Source organism: Typopeltis vanoorti, chromosome 13 (genome assembly GCF_054136105.1).
Source record: "Typopeltis vanoorti isolate ZY-2024b chromosome 13, IOZ_Tvanoo_1.0, whole genome shotgun sequence".
NCBI lineage: Eukaryota > Metazoa > Arthropoda > Arachnida > Uropygi > Thelyphonidae > Typopeltis > Typopeltis vanoorti.
In genome coordinates this window covers 64,578,189-64,593,179 of record NC_143561.1, presented here as the reverse complement: position 1 = coordinate 64,593,179, position 14,991 = coordinate 64,578,189, and the positions used below count along the sequence as shown (strand labels likewise).

The window sequence follows — 14,991 nt, the reverse complement described above, 5'->3', positions numbered from 1 at the left end:
TGTGGTCTGAGAGCCATGAACATGTGACTTATAATCCAGAGTACAATTTTCTTCTGTTGTCATGGACAATGTCATTGACTATAGAGCTGAAGTGGTGGGGGAACATCGTGAAACTGAAGATACCCAGTGACTGCTGTTCAGTATGATCACCAGACATATCCAATCGAACATATGTAGGAGGGCTCTGTTGGAAAGAATGGGATTTTTTGCTACAGAATCTTATAGGCACTTTTATAGTGAGCATGTTCCACCACTGTCAGACCTGTTTAGCTTGACATTATCAAATTCTTACCAGGTGACCCTGTACTGAGCTGTGCTTTTCTTGAAGGTGCCTCTCTTAAGACTTGTCATAAGAGAGGCACTCGAACCTTCAAACTATCCATTCATCACTATCCCTTTTTCAGGTACTCGAGCCTCTATTACTTTATTTTTTGAGACTCCATAGCATTGACAGAAGAAAGCTAAAATAGTTTAGACATATAGAAAGGAGAGATGGAAGGGGGGGGGGATATCCTACCAGTCGTCTCAATGATTGTTCATCTTTCAGCATATATGAAATTTTCAACACTTTTCTGTAACACCACATCTGAAAATCAGCTACCTTTTGCTTATCAGACTCAATTTTTTTATTCGTATGGAATTCCCCCCCCCATGTTCCTCCACTGTCCCTTAGGACTGGTTAAGCCCTCCTAGTGAGGAATGAAGTATTTTATGGTAGATTTGTGTGTGTTTGTTCACGGATCGGTTTGCCTGTTCTGAGGAACAAAAACTTGAGTTTCTGGCTGAAAAAGCCGTCTACCTCCGTATGAGACTGGGTAACTCACCTTTAGTCAAAAGAGACCAGATAAAGGTTGCTCACATCATGGATGGGAATCGAACGCAGGTCCTTCCAACCATAGGGCTTCAACTTAACAACATGAAGTCTACAGACTTCATGTTGTTAAGTTGCCACTCGAGTTTTGGGAATGGAGCCTCATCTTGAATCTTCAGCTTATTTTCTACAGTAATATGGATCTATTCTTTCAGACTTGATGTTCTGATGTCTTTTGAGAAGTAATTTTTCATGTTGATGAATTCTAGATACTCAAATTTCCCGACTTACTCAGCTGTTTCTTCATTTAGGTGCACTTGTTTGCAAGTCCTTCCTTAGACTTCTTTCAAGAACCACAACCCTAGTTAGACCAAGATTGTGCTCCCACCTTTCACAATAATCTTGTCTAGCATTTATTCTAGCCTTCCTTATCATTTAAAGAAGACTATAATGTGATCAACATGTCTGTTTTGCTAACCCATCTGCCACCTATCCTGATTCCTTTCTTGAGTTCATCTAGTGTACTGCATGCATTATATCCTCACGGATGTTGAACAGGTGAGGGGGGAGTAGGCATCCTTGCCTACTCTGGCTTTTGCTCACTCTATGCATTAACTGTCAGCCTAATAATGTGTTGAGGAATTTCAACAATTTCACATGTTGCATATAGCCAAAAGCCTTTGAAAAGTCTGTAAAGCATCACCAAAAGTTCCCAAACTCTGTCTTTCTGGATGATCTATCTGAGGCAAAGGATCAGCTTTATGGAGACCTACCTGCCTGTTTTCTTAGGAATTTTCAGCATTGTGGCCTCAATCTGTTTTTGAATAATCTTTAGTAGAAGCTTACCTTTTGAGAGAGATTTCACTGCTAGTTCTACAGTGCTCAATCTTCACATCTCTCTCTCTCTCTCTCTTCTTGTGATGCAGTATGAATGTGGACCTCTTCAAGTCTCCTCTTTTAATACTTCCCACATCCTGAGCTCTGTTTTGCATGTCAGCCATATATGGCTAGGACTCATGTGAGCCATAATCTCCCTTTCCACATTGGGCAGGCACATTTTTATGAATTCATTAATATATATGTATGGCATACTAGTTTCAAATTTTGTTTGGTAGAATTTTCATTTAAAACTGATATTTATGAACTGTCTTCCTGGTATAGAAAATATTTCAAAAGTAATATTTTCTTATTTATTTTGCATATATGAGTTTATATAAAATTTCCTTTTAAAAATATTTTATTATAAATGGGTTGGAATATCAGTATGGATGTAGTGATATTTCTGTTTTATGATTATACTCTGGTCCCTTATCTACAAAAACATCAATCATTGTAATCAGTAGTCCCCCCCCCCTCCTTATTTCTTGGAATATAGAATTACGTTTTCATATGGTAGTGCATTAAATCACCAGCATAACTAGAGTTTATAGTAAGACATGTAATTCATTTCCTATCATGTTAATTTCTTGCACTTCCCATAATACCACAACTGTAAATTGAGTATTTATTTATCTATAACAAATCTATTTGCATTAGTGACTATTCTTTTCATTTGCAATTTTCATATGCAAATATTTCATCTGATTAATGCAGGTCGAAATATAATTACCTCTGTGTCTTAAAAAATTTAAACTTACCATATCAATCACTTATAGAAATTATCTTAATTATCTGTTATCCTGAAAGCCATAAATCTTATTCCCTCTACATAGCAATGATTTCCCCACAAAAATACAAAACGTGTTTTGACATTACTCCCTGTGGGTGAGATGGACAATGATACAACTTGCACAGTATCCAGTGTGAGCATGTTAATTAAATCTCATGTTGACACTCAGATCTATGAGTCTGTTGGTCTTCTCACTGGGTAGAGATGATCCAGCATACCACCAAGATTATATTATGCCTTTGACTTTCTCAGTGTTTAGGATGTCTACTCTTCACCAGCAGAAGAGCCTTAAGCATGTTTGATTTTTCCACTAAGTACTACATAGGACTCATTCTGACATCTGGTCTAATGGAATTTGAACTTCAGGAAGTTTTTTGAAGGATTCCTACATTGGCTCCCACTGATTGGTAATCTGTGCCACAATTTATTCCAGGATTTTTGTACAAGATGCTTGTTTTTGACCATTGCAGTTAGGATGTCTAGTGTTGTGACCAGTTGATGTTTGAGTTCCAAGTATAATGTCAGGGGTGCTGTTGAAAGCATTATTATTAATGACATTGATTAATCTGTTAGCCCTCGCAAATTCTAGTAGTCTTTTGAAATGGGCATTTTGCTCTCTTAGACAAAACACTTGGCTATGTCATAATCTTTCCAATTTTGCATTGAAATTTCTTAGAATGGTGAAAAAAAATCTCCATTCTAGAAAATATAAACTAGCCTACGTTGTTGTTACATTCCTCTCTTTCACCATCATGCCTATCTGTGTGTGGTGAATGAATAAATTACTATAATTGACAAGTTGATAGGATGAGCTTTTGGTTGAATTAAAGTTATCCTGTCATTTATGAACTTGTAAATGAAATTGTCCTGCTTAACATTTTTTAAGTAGCACAATTACTTTATGGTGCTTCTAATTTCCTGAATAATTAGGAAATATCCTTCTGAAATATTTAGTAGTTTATCATATATTTTTATTAAGATATTTTAATATTTAGTATACGTTTAAAATGGCACCAAAAAACGTCAAGAAAGCTAATACTAAAAAAAGCACCGTGGGCGAGAACAAGAAGGTTAGCCCTGCCAACAAGGTTATTGTACACATGGAGGAGGTTAACGAAAATGAATTAACCGCCAAAATAGCGAAGTTGAAGCCAATCATCAAAGAGACAATGCAGGAATTGCAAAAAGTTGAGAGATGTTTAAATGAGCATAGGGAGAAAAAGAAAAATGAACAGGAAAATTAGAAACAACAAAGCAAGGAAACAGGTAAGTCAGGAAATAAGGAAAATCAGGTAAGTGACATTATAAAAAAGAAAGAAGTTATTTGGTATGGTGACTCTATTATAATAAAACATGCTATAGATGAGAGAGTTATAACATCGCGTTTTCCTGGAGCAAAAATTAAAAATATAATGCAAGTAATTCAAAAACAGAAAAGAAAAGTAAATGAAATTGTAGTTGTAGTAGGTAAGAACGATTTAACTGGCGATAAGTTCAGTATGAGAGAGGACATGAGGGGGTTGCTGGAAGAGGTGAGAGTGGAAAGTGAAAATCATTAGTATTTTACCTCGCTATGATAAAAATGAATTAAAAAGAAGGGCTAATGATTGCAAACGATTCAATGCGTAGGCTATATAGAAGGAATGGATGTGAGTTTTTGGATGTGTGGAGTGAGTTTGAAGGAAGATTGGATTTGTATAAGAGGGATGGCCTACAACTGAATGCATTTGGTATCAGGAGTCTGGAAAAACTAATAACTGGTATGAGACCTAACACAGAGAGTCGGGGAAACTAAATTATAAAGGGAGGAATGGTGTGAATGTGAGTGTAAGAGCGACAACGGTATGTAACTGTGTTAATGACTGGAATAGACTTTGTCATGGAAATGTTGGCGAGGCAAGAATGATTTCGGGTTTGTGTTCATCCGGTTTGAACCCATCATGTGTGCAAAGATGTCTACATGTATAAGGCATTAGGGAAGAATAGAGATCTGCAAGATGACCAACTGTGTCAGGCAGACTGCAAACAAGAGTATACAAAAGAACATACAGGTAGATTATTATGTCTGTACACGAATGCTAGGAGTATCAGAAACAAAGGGATAGAGATTGTTGCCTTAGTCAGTATGTTGCGACCTCAGATTGTACGAATTAGCGAGACCTGGCTATCAGAATCAGACCTACTAACTGGTATCGAGTGTCATTGGTACAGTATTTTTAGGAAGGACAGAGTGGATAGGAGAGGAGGGGGCATGCTGCTAATGATATTGGATGACTTAAATCTAGTTAGAGTTGAGACCTATGAATGTATTAATACCACTAACAATATTTCATGTGGCAGTGAGTTTGAAGACATCTGGTGTGAGGTGGAATCTAACAAGACAAATTACATAGTGGGATGTTGTTACAGACCTGGTGGATCGGTTGCTGGTGATGAAGAAATGTATCACCAAATAGAAAAGGTGAGCACGAAAAGAGTAATCATAATGGAAGACTTTAATTATCCAAATATTGATTTGGGTAGCAGTAGAATCTCATGAGAAGAATGAAAATGCATTTATTAAGCTGTTGCGGGACAACTTCCTCAAGCAGCATGTGACAGAAGGAACTTGAGATCAAAGAGTGTTAGATTTGATTACAGTGTCAGAGGGCGTTTCAGTTAAAGATGTAACTGTTTTGCCTCCAGTTAGTGACAGTGCTCATGCGGTACTCACTTGGAAAGTGACTAAGTTTATGAATGTTCCATTCAGAAAAGGTTACATGCTGAACTACAAAGCTGGAAATTATGACCAACTGAGGAATATACTGAGTTCAGTGGAATGGGATCGGTTGCTGGATGGAAAGAATATTGACAGTGCATGAGAAGCATTTAAACAATACTTAAATGATGCGATATCAGAATGTGTTCCGAGAGTTCAAAGAATAAATAGAGTAGGAGTCAGATGGATGTGTAATCTTATTAAGCAAGAGATTCATAAGAAAAGGACAATGTGGAAGGAATACCGTTTGCATAATGATGATGTCCGTTATGAACATTGTAAGCAGCAGGCTAGAATAGTCACAACAGTTGTACGGAAAACAAAGTCTGATTATGAAAAGAAACTGGCTCTGCATGCTAAAGACAACTCACAAAATTCTATCGGTATACTGCACGTAAAAGAAAGAATGAATATGAAAGAATAATTCTAATTCCAGATGGCATAAGGGCTACAAATGCAGAAGAGGTTGTTCAGTTAATGAGTGCCCATTTCATTAAAAGCTATCAACCTGGTGAAGGCTACATTGAGCTCGCTGTTACCTCTTCACTAGATGAAGAAACGCAGGTGTGTGAGACTGAGGTATTAGAGCTGTTGTACAAACTAAATAAGAATTCAGCAATAGGGACTGATGGAATATTAGCATGTGTGCTAGAAGAGTGTTCAGCTGAGCTGGCCATGCCTTTGTTTAATGAGTCTCAGAACAGGGAAGATTCCACAGGAATGGAAGGAATGTATGGTAATTCCATTGCACAAGGGTGGTGCAAAGATCGATGTATCCAACTATCGACCAATCACTATCTCAGGAGTGGTGGTGAAGATTTTGAAAAAATTGGTTAATGCCTGCATTCAGAAATGGGTTGACATTGAATAGCTACTTTGCAATGAACAACATGGGTTTACTAAGGGAAGGTTATGTTTTAGCAACTTGCTCACATTCTATAACAATGTTACCATTGAATTAGACAAGTGGAATGGATACACCATGATACTTTTGGATTTTGCTAAGGCTTTTGACAGAGTTTTGACAGCGTGGTGGACTGCTGCATAAATTGTAGAAAATGGGTTTGGGTTATACAATATTAGCATGGATAAGAGGATGGCTGACTGACAGATATCAAAAAGTGATATACAGTGGATCTCAATCTGCAAGGTTTAAGGTAACAAGTGGTGTACCACAAGGGTCAGTGCTTGGTCCACTGTTATTCAATCTGTACATTGATGATATTGGGAAGGATTTGACACATGACATACAGTTATTTGTTGATGCTGCAAAGATGGGTAGGGTAATCAGGAATACTGCTGATATGCAGTCTTTGCAGAATGATTTGAATAGGCTGGAATTGTGGGCATGGGAAAATGGTATCAGTTCAATGTCAGTAAATGTAAAGTCATTCACTTCGGCATGATTAGGTATCCAATGTCGTATTATATTGGTGGGATTAGGCTAGAAGAGACTGATGAGGCTCGGGATCTTTGAGTGTTAATAGATAGGAAGTTGAAGTTTAGGAGCCTTGTGGCAAAGATTGCAAATACAACTCAAAAGATAATTGCAATGCAGAAACCAACGTTCACATGTCAAGATAAGGATGCTATTTTGCCTCTTTACAAGGCCTTGATAAGACCTCACTTGGACTTTTTTGCACAGGTATGGTCTCCTGGTTTCCGTTGTGATTCTGATATATATTAGAGAGAGTATAAAGGAGAGTGTTAAAAATGGTAGTACCAGGATTGTGGAATACTGATTATGAAGACAGATTGAGAATTTGTAGACTGCAAACAGGTGAAAGAGGGGGTGATATGATTGAGACTTACAAACTTCTGAAAGGATCATACAGGATTTCAATTGATAGAATTTTTCAATTTAGGGAGAGTGGGGAAAGGACGAGAGGGCATCCTTGGAAGCTGAGAATGAAGGCTGCCAAGAAGGGTGTGAGGACTATATTTTTCTCTCGGAGGGTGGTGCGTGATTGGAATGAATTGCCATTAGATGTTGTGAGTGCAAGCAGTGTGAATGAATTCAAGAATAAGTATGATAGCTGGTGTGTGTAGTATGTGGTCTCCCTCGATGTGTCTGACTCCCTGGAGGTCTCTCTTAATAATAATATCCCTTTCCATCCCCCTAGTCTCTCATTCCTTGATTCCTATTCTTTATGTTGCTATCTCTCTCTGCAAATAAGAGAGAAATAAGACAGTCAACACCATGTAAAATGTATCTACCATATTTACTCGAATATAGTTCCAGGGTTTGAGGCTATATTGTGAGTGGTCATGTAATTTAGCACTTCTGTGAAATTAGCAAGTTTTTATCTGTTTTGTTGTGCTTTTTCATCAGAAAATTAGAGTATCATAGTGTATTAGCATAGATTTTCATGTTTTTAGAGTATTAGTGTATTTATAACATTTTTATTGTGATATTTTTGGCATGGCACCAACGCGATGAACAATGGCAACAAAGACTACATTGCATTAAGAAAATTAAAGAATATGTGAAAGGAAGTTGAAACTGGAGAGAGAGAAAGTATGTATTAAGTGTTTTAAACGTGAGTGTCTTGTTAGGTAACAAGAATACAACAAATACCGACGATAGGATTGAAAATGATGTTAATAATATCGAACATGCAACCACGAAAATAGACGATAATGAAATGGATATCAATAAAGAAATAGCGTGCTTAAATGTTATCCTTCATAGGGCAAAGCATGAAATTGAAAAACTGCAGAAGCGGCAAGAGTTAAGCAGGACTGAAAAGAGAAAGAAGAGGTGATCCAAAAGAATAATAAAGACCAACCAAACAAACAAGAAAAACAAGTAAAGAAGAAAATTATGTATGGATACTCAACAATCATGGGAGTACTTAATGTAAGTATGAAAAAAATTGTGTTTCCCAGGTGCAAAAATTCACGATATTAGCCACGCCATCCCAGATGTAAAAAAAAATATAAGTCGAAGGAAATGATTGTCTTGGTGGGTTCCATTGATTTGAGAGGCGAGAAGTATTCTATGAGGGAAGATGCAAAGGAGTTGGTAGAAGAGGCAAGATTGTAAATCTCCTGCCACACTATGATAGAGGCAAACTGAGAAGGAGGGTATTGATAGCCAATGAGTCTATACGTTGATTGTGCAAAAGGAATGATGTAGAATTTGTGGATCTGTGGTCTCTGTTTGACTGGAAGAAAGATTTGTACAATGCGAATGGACTACTTCTGAATGGTTTTGGTGTTAGATGTCTGGAAAGAGTTTTGTTCACCGAGCATGCTGACGTTCAGATTCAGGGAAACTTAAGCAATCGGGGTGAAAGCAAGTGAGTTTGTGTGAAGGCAACCATGAAACGAGTGAGTGTGAGAATGACCAAGTGAGGAATCTAGTCTCTCAAGCAAAAATATTGAATAGGATAGTCAATTCAGAAAGTAAAGGTGCATGGGGGAATAAAGGGATGTTGCTGTTTTTATATACTAATGCCAGAAGTATCAGGAACAAGAGGGGATGAGTTTTTGGCATTGATTAGTGCAACCTCACAAAAAAAGTTATAGGCATTTAGTGAGGCTTTGCTAACAGCAGATGGTGTAGTTACAGGGATTGAATGTGAAGGGTTTAGTATTTTCAGGGAAGATGGAGAGGATGGGGGGGGGGTACTGTTGATGATAGTAGATGAATTGCAACCAAAAAGAATAGGAGACAGGTGGAAGGTTGGCTGTTCATTTGAAGCAATCTGGTGTGAGATTAAGACCAATAAGACAAAATATACACTTGGTTATTGCTATAGGTCAGGGAATTCTACAGATAAACTGGAAGACATGCATCGCCAAATTAGTACTATGAGCACAGGTCGAGTGATTATTATGGGGGACTTCAACTATGGAGATATAGACTTGAAGGAAGAAAGATCACGTGGCAGAAAGGAAATAGAATTTATATACCTGCTGAGAGATAATTACTTAAGGCAGCATGTGATGGAGGGGACTAAAGGGTGGGAGAGTATGGGACTTGGCCATGGAGATATAGACTTGAAGGAAGAAAGATCACGTGGCAGAAAGGAAATAGAATTTATATACCTGCTGAGAGAAAATTACTTAAGGCAGCATGTGATGGAGGGGACTAAAGGGTGGGAGAGTATGGGACTTGGCCATAGGATCAGAAGAGCTATCCATAACCAAGTTGATAGCATTGCCTCCAATTGGTGAAAGTGACCATGCAGTCGTGACTTGGGAAATTGTAAAACACTAGGAATATTCTATCAATAATGTTAGTAGTGCATTGGATATAGTTAAGGGTCATCTAGTGGAAGCAGTATTAAATTGTATACCTTGGGTAAGGAGGGTTAATTGGGTAGGAGTTGGATGGATGAGTAATATCATTAAGCTTGGGCTGCAGAAGAAAGAAATGCTGTGGAAGATATATAATGAAATGTGACCAGCAAACTCATGAACAGTAGAATGCTCAGGCAAGAAAGGTGACTGGCATGTCAAGGAAGGCATAATCAGATTATGAGAAGAATTTAGCCGAGCAGGCTAAAGGAAATCCCAAAAAGTTCTTTCGTTATGTGGCAAGTAAGAGGAAGAATGACTATGAAAGATTAACCTTAATGAGAGATGATGGTCATGAGGAGACAGAAGCAGATAAAATAGTTGAGTTACTGAGTGGCCACTTTGCAAGCATATATCTTCCTAGTGAAGTTACTGCTTTAACCTATGTGACAGATACTAATGTGGAAGTAGAGGTGGATAAATTGGAGGTCCTTACGATATTGCAGAATCTCAATGTAAATACATCTGTGGGATTAGATGGGATATCAGCTAGGGTTTGCTAAAATGTGCAAGAGAACTGGCAATGCCTTTGACTAAGTTGTTTAAGTCTCAGCTCTGGTAGAATTCCAATGGCATGGAAAGAGAGCAAAATTATTCCTTTGCATAAGGGAGGTTCTAAGACTATATAGCAAATTATAGCCCATCAGTATTTCAGGCATGGTGGTAAAAATTATTAGAAACATTAGTAAAAGAGAGAATTCAAGAATGGGTAGATAAAAATATGATACTGTATGAGGGTCAACATGGCTTTATGAAGGGTCGGTCATGCCTTAGTAATTTATTAACTTTTTATAATTGACAAACAGCCAAGTCGGATAAAGGAAATGGCTACACGATGATTTTGTGGTATTTTGCAAAGGCATTTGACAGAATATCACATTAAACACTGTTACGCAAATTAGAACAAACGGGGATGGATATGACACTGGTTAAGTGGATAAGAGGGTGACTGCTGGACAGATATCAAAAAGTGGTATATGGAGGGAAACAGAATTGAGGCGAAAGCAGGTGATTAGTGGTGTGCCACAAGATTCAGTGCTGGGACAATAGAAATGATACCAAAGCAAAATGTGCTAATTATTGAAGGAGATTGAAATGCCAAAGTTGGAATAGATAATGATGGTTGGGAAAGAGTAATGGGAAAATGTGGTTTCGGAGAAAGAAATGAATGAGGTGAAAAATTGTTAGAATTAGCTGTGGACCAAGAGATGATGATCTGTAACACAAGATTCCAAAAAACGAGTGTAGAAAATGGACGTGGCAATCAAATGATGGGAAAACCAAGAACATGACTGATATGATTACGATTAAAAGAAGATGGATAACATCAGTACAGCAGTGTCGAACTTTTCAAGGAGCGGATATAGACTCAGCACATAGTTTAGTGATTGCAAACATCAAGTTGAAATTAAAACTAAATATAAACTCCAACATCAGAACAGAAGAGATACAGCAAGAATAAGTGAAGCAGAAATAGGAAGAAGGTACAGAACAGTGTTAGAAGAGAAACTTAAAAGTGTGGAGAAAGGAATAAACTCGAATCTAAGAGTGAAAAGAGTAATGAAGGCGATAGAATATGCAGTGAAGAAAGAGTACCAGAAGAAGAGAAGAAATGGATTTGACAAGAAACACTGAAGTTAGTACACGAGAACAGAATGTTGAAGATAAGAATGGTTACATCAGAACAAATAGAAGAGCAATATAGAAGAAAGAAAAGCAGTCAGAATGCATAAGATGAAATGGTTAGAAGCCCAGTGCAACAATATAGAACAGTACTATGGATAACATAAAACAAGGGAGGTATACAAAATGATCAGAACCATTAATAGAAAGTGGCAACCCAAACAGACCACAATTAAACATGAAAAAGGCAAAGTATTGATGAATAAAGAAAAAATTGTATATCGGTGGACAAGATACTGTAGTGAGTTATATGAAGAAAAACTAGATTTAGATAGCGTTGGGAAACTGACTGAAGAATTGAAGCAGATATCACCACCAGATAATGAGCCATGATATGGACATTTTAAGAGGAGAGGTAGAAAAAGCAATAGGACTCTAAAACACAAGAGTCTTGGTAACGATAACATCACTGGAGAAATTATTAAATATGGTGGTGAAAGTATGGTTACAGAAATGCACCAACTATTTAATATGGTGTGGAAAGAAGGGAAAATGCCAGAGGAGTGGGTGAAATCAATATTAGTGACATTATACAAGACAGAAAATAAGCTAGAATGTAAAAATTATAGAACAATTGCCTTGACAAGTCACCTTGGTAAAGTGAAGATATTGACAGAAAGATTGAGAACACAATTGGAAGCATACCTTGCAGACGAGAAAGCAGGATTTAGGAAGGATAGAGCTACAATTCAACAGATTTTGACAATGAGGTTAATAGCAGAGAAAGCTAGGAGAAAAAACAAAAACATATATACTTGTTTTGTTGATTTTCAGAGAGCATTTGACAGTATTGACCAGAAAGTGACATTAGTAGTTCTCGAATCCTGGAATTGATAAAATACTAATAGCTATATTAAAAGATGTTCATCAGAATGCAGTTGCAGCAGGTGATGATTTGGGGAAATGGTTTAGAACGAACAGAGGTACTAGACAGGGGGGACCCAATATCACCAAGCCTTTTCATCGCACATTTAGAAAAAGCAATGGACAAACTGAAGGAAGATGCAAAAGGAATATCTTTACAGTGAGTGAGAATTAACAATGTGAGATTTTCAGATGACATTGTTATTATTGAAGAAGATGAAAGAGAACTACAAAAAACACTGAAACTGTTAAATGAGGAAGGGAAGAGATTTGGACTTATGAACTTGGAAAAAACAAAGACAATGGTATTTGGTGAGAAGAACATGAAACAAAAGATACAAGTGGATGGAATTGATATAGAAAATGTAGAACAATTCACATATTTGGGAAGTAAAATGACATATGATTTGGACTGTAAAAAAGAAATCAAGATCAGGATTGCAAAGGGAAGAACAAATGTGAAGGACATGGATAACATCTGGAAAAGTAAAGTGATCAGCCTGCAAGCAAAACTAAAAGTACTGGAAACATGCATCTTTAGCAGTGTACTGTATGGATCTGAAACATGGGTAATAAATAAGGAATCAAGAAAAAGAATTTTGGCATTTGAAAGAACTTGTTACAGGAAGATTCTAAGAATAGGATAGGTACAGAAAATCGCAAATGAAGAGCGCTATCGGAAGATACAACCAAAAGAGAATATAATGCAGAAGATTATAAAATGGAAGCTGCAATTATTTGGACACATTTGTAGAATGAGTGAGGACTGGAAGATAAAGACATTCATGTTTGGTATTTTGGATGGTTCAAACAGAAGCGGTAGACCATGCAGAGAATGGATAGACAATGTAAAGGACTGGTGTGGAATGGGTGTACAGAAACTGCGACACTGTGCACTGGACACAGAAAGGTGGAAGAAGATAGTGAAGGAGGCATCGGACACCAACTGGCAGTGAGCCCATAGTTCCTGATGATGATAAGAACAACTGAATTTATCAAAGGACTCACTAATTCTCCCCCCCCCCCCATTTCTAGTACAAGAAACATCTTTGTTGAGACAGAGCAGTGCACTGGTATTATTCCTCTTAGCCTTTTACCCATTAGTTTTTCTCCTTATTCTCTGCCCAGTTCTGCAACATGCTACACAATCTCTGGGACCATTGCTGTTTAATTTATACATAAATGTTATAAGAAATAACCTAAAAGGAAATATTCAGTTGTTTGCTGATGATGCGAAAATAGGTACAGTAATAATTAATCGAGGTGATGTGGAGAACTTGCAGGACGATTTAAATAGGCTGTCAGTGTGGGCAAAAGTTAATGCACGTCAGTTTAATGTTGAGAAATGTAAAGTTATTCACTTTGGGATAAATAGATTACAAGCCGTTTATCACATTAATGGCACTGTACTCCAGGAAATAGATGAAGCTAGAGATTTAGGGGTGGTGATAGACAGAAAGTTAAAGTTTAGAGGACATAGTGCTAAGGTAGCACATAAGATTACTTGGCTAGTGAAGAACACATTAACAAGTAGAGATAAGGAAGTTGTAATTCCTCTTTATAAGGTCTTGATATGCCCACATCTGGATTACTGTGCTCAAGTCTGGTCTCCTGGGTTTCCTGGAGATGTGGTAGCTGTGAAGAGAATTCAGAGGCGAGTGACCAAGATGGTGAGTGGCCTGTGGAATGTGCCCTATGAGGATTAAAGGTGTGTGGATTGCAGAAGTTGGTTGATAGGAGAAAAAAAGAGGATATGATAGAAACATTTAAGTTGCTTAAAGGATTTTATAGGATAGTTGCAGGGAAAATGTTTCAGTATTGTCTAGAGGCACCAGAACAAGGGGTTATCCCTGGAAGTTGAATAAAAGCGTGGTCAGTAGGGGTGTGAGGACTAGATTTTTTGCTTGGAGAGTGGTGAATGAGTGGAATGGGTTGTCAGAATCAGTTGAGTGCTTTTTCTATTGATGGTGTTAGATCCTGAATGAAGGAATCTTGCAAAGAAATCATTCATTCAGGATTTAACATGATAAATATTACTAATTAAGGAGATACCTGCACATCGGCTAATAATTATGAGAAATTTCTTTGTTATGTGATAATGTGTAGTCCATATGTGCCATATATTGAAATTTATTCCTGTATAACTGAAATGAGAAGCAGAGAATTTTGTGTCAGAATAGTAAGAATTATGTAAGGGAATTGTTGAGTTATTTGTAAATCCCATTAAACTGTCTAGTACATTATGAAATTTCCAGAAAGATAATAAGTAGTAATCTGGAATAATCGTGTATAATCTGTATGAGTCGAGCGTAGCGATGGAGGCTGTACCTACGTGGAAAGTGACATCAGAACGACTACCTAGAATAGGGTAATCTAACAGATTAGGGAGAGTGTAGGATCACCCAAGGGGCATGAACGATGGAGTTCGTGGGTAAAAAACACATCGAATAGAGGGCGCCCGAAAGGGTGAATAAAAGACCATGCGCGCCATATTACAGGGCTTTTTTCTTCTTTGGTTCCTGGATTCCAGTTTTAGGAGTTTGTCAGGGGGATTCGTGAGAGAGAGAGAGAGAGAGAGAGAGAGAGAGAGAGAGCGGTGGGTCGACTACAATGATGTCGGACGACGAGAACTATTCTTGAGGACGCTTAAGGAAGCTGATCGTGTTATGATGGCCTATGCAGAATCGAGCCTTCGAATAAAGTCCCATCGAGGAGAACGGAGAAAATTTCATGCGGAGCAGTAGACCGGAAATGATTCAAAGTACACCACAGTCCGGAAATGATTCAAAGAAAAGCATAGTGCATCGCCAGATGCAAAGACGGCCGATAACTATACAGTAAGGTAATCCAGATCTACATGAGATGACTGCATGAAATCAGAAAGGATCCAGTAATGTAAAG

The 14,991-nt window shown here is 37.6% G+C and overlaps 1 protein-coding gene across 1 annotated transcript in view; it reads left to right on the top strand.

Moving 5' to 3' along the window:
* The window catches only part of hiw (MYC binding protein highwire), a 1,014,282-nt gene that overhangs the window by 666,900 nt on the left and 332,391 nt on the right, over nucleotides 1-14,991 (top strand). The window lies entirely within an intron of this gene.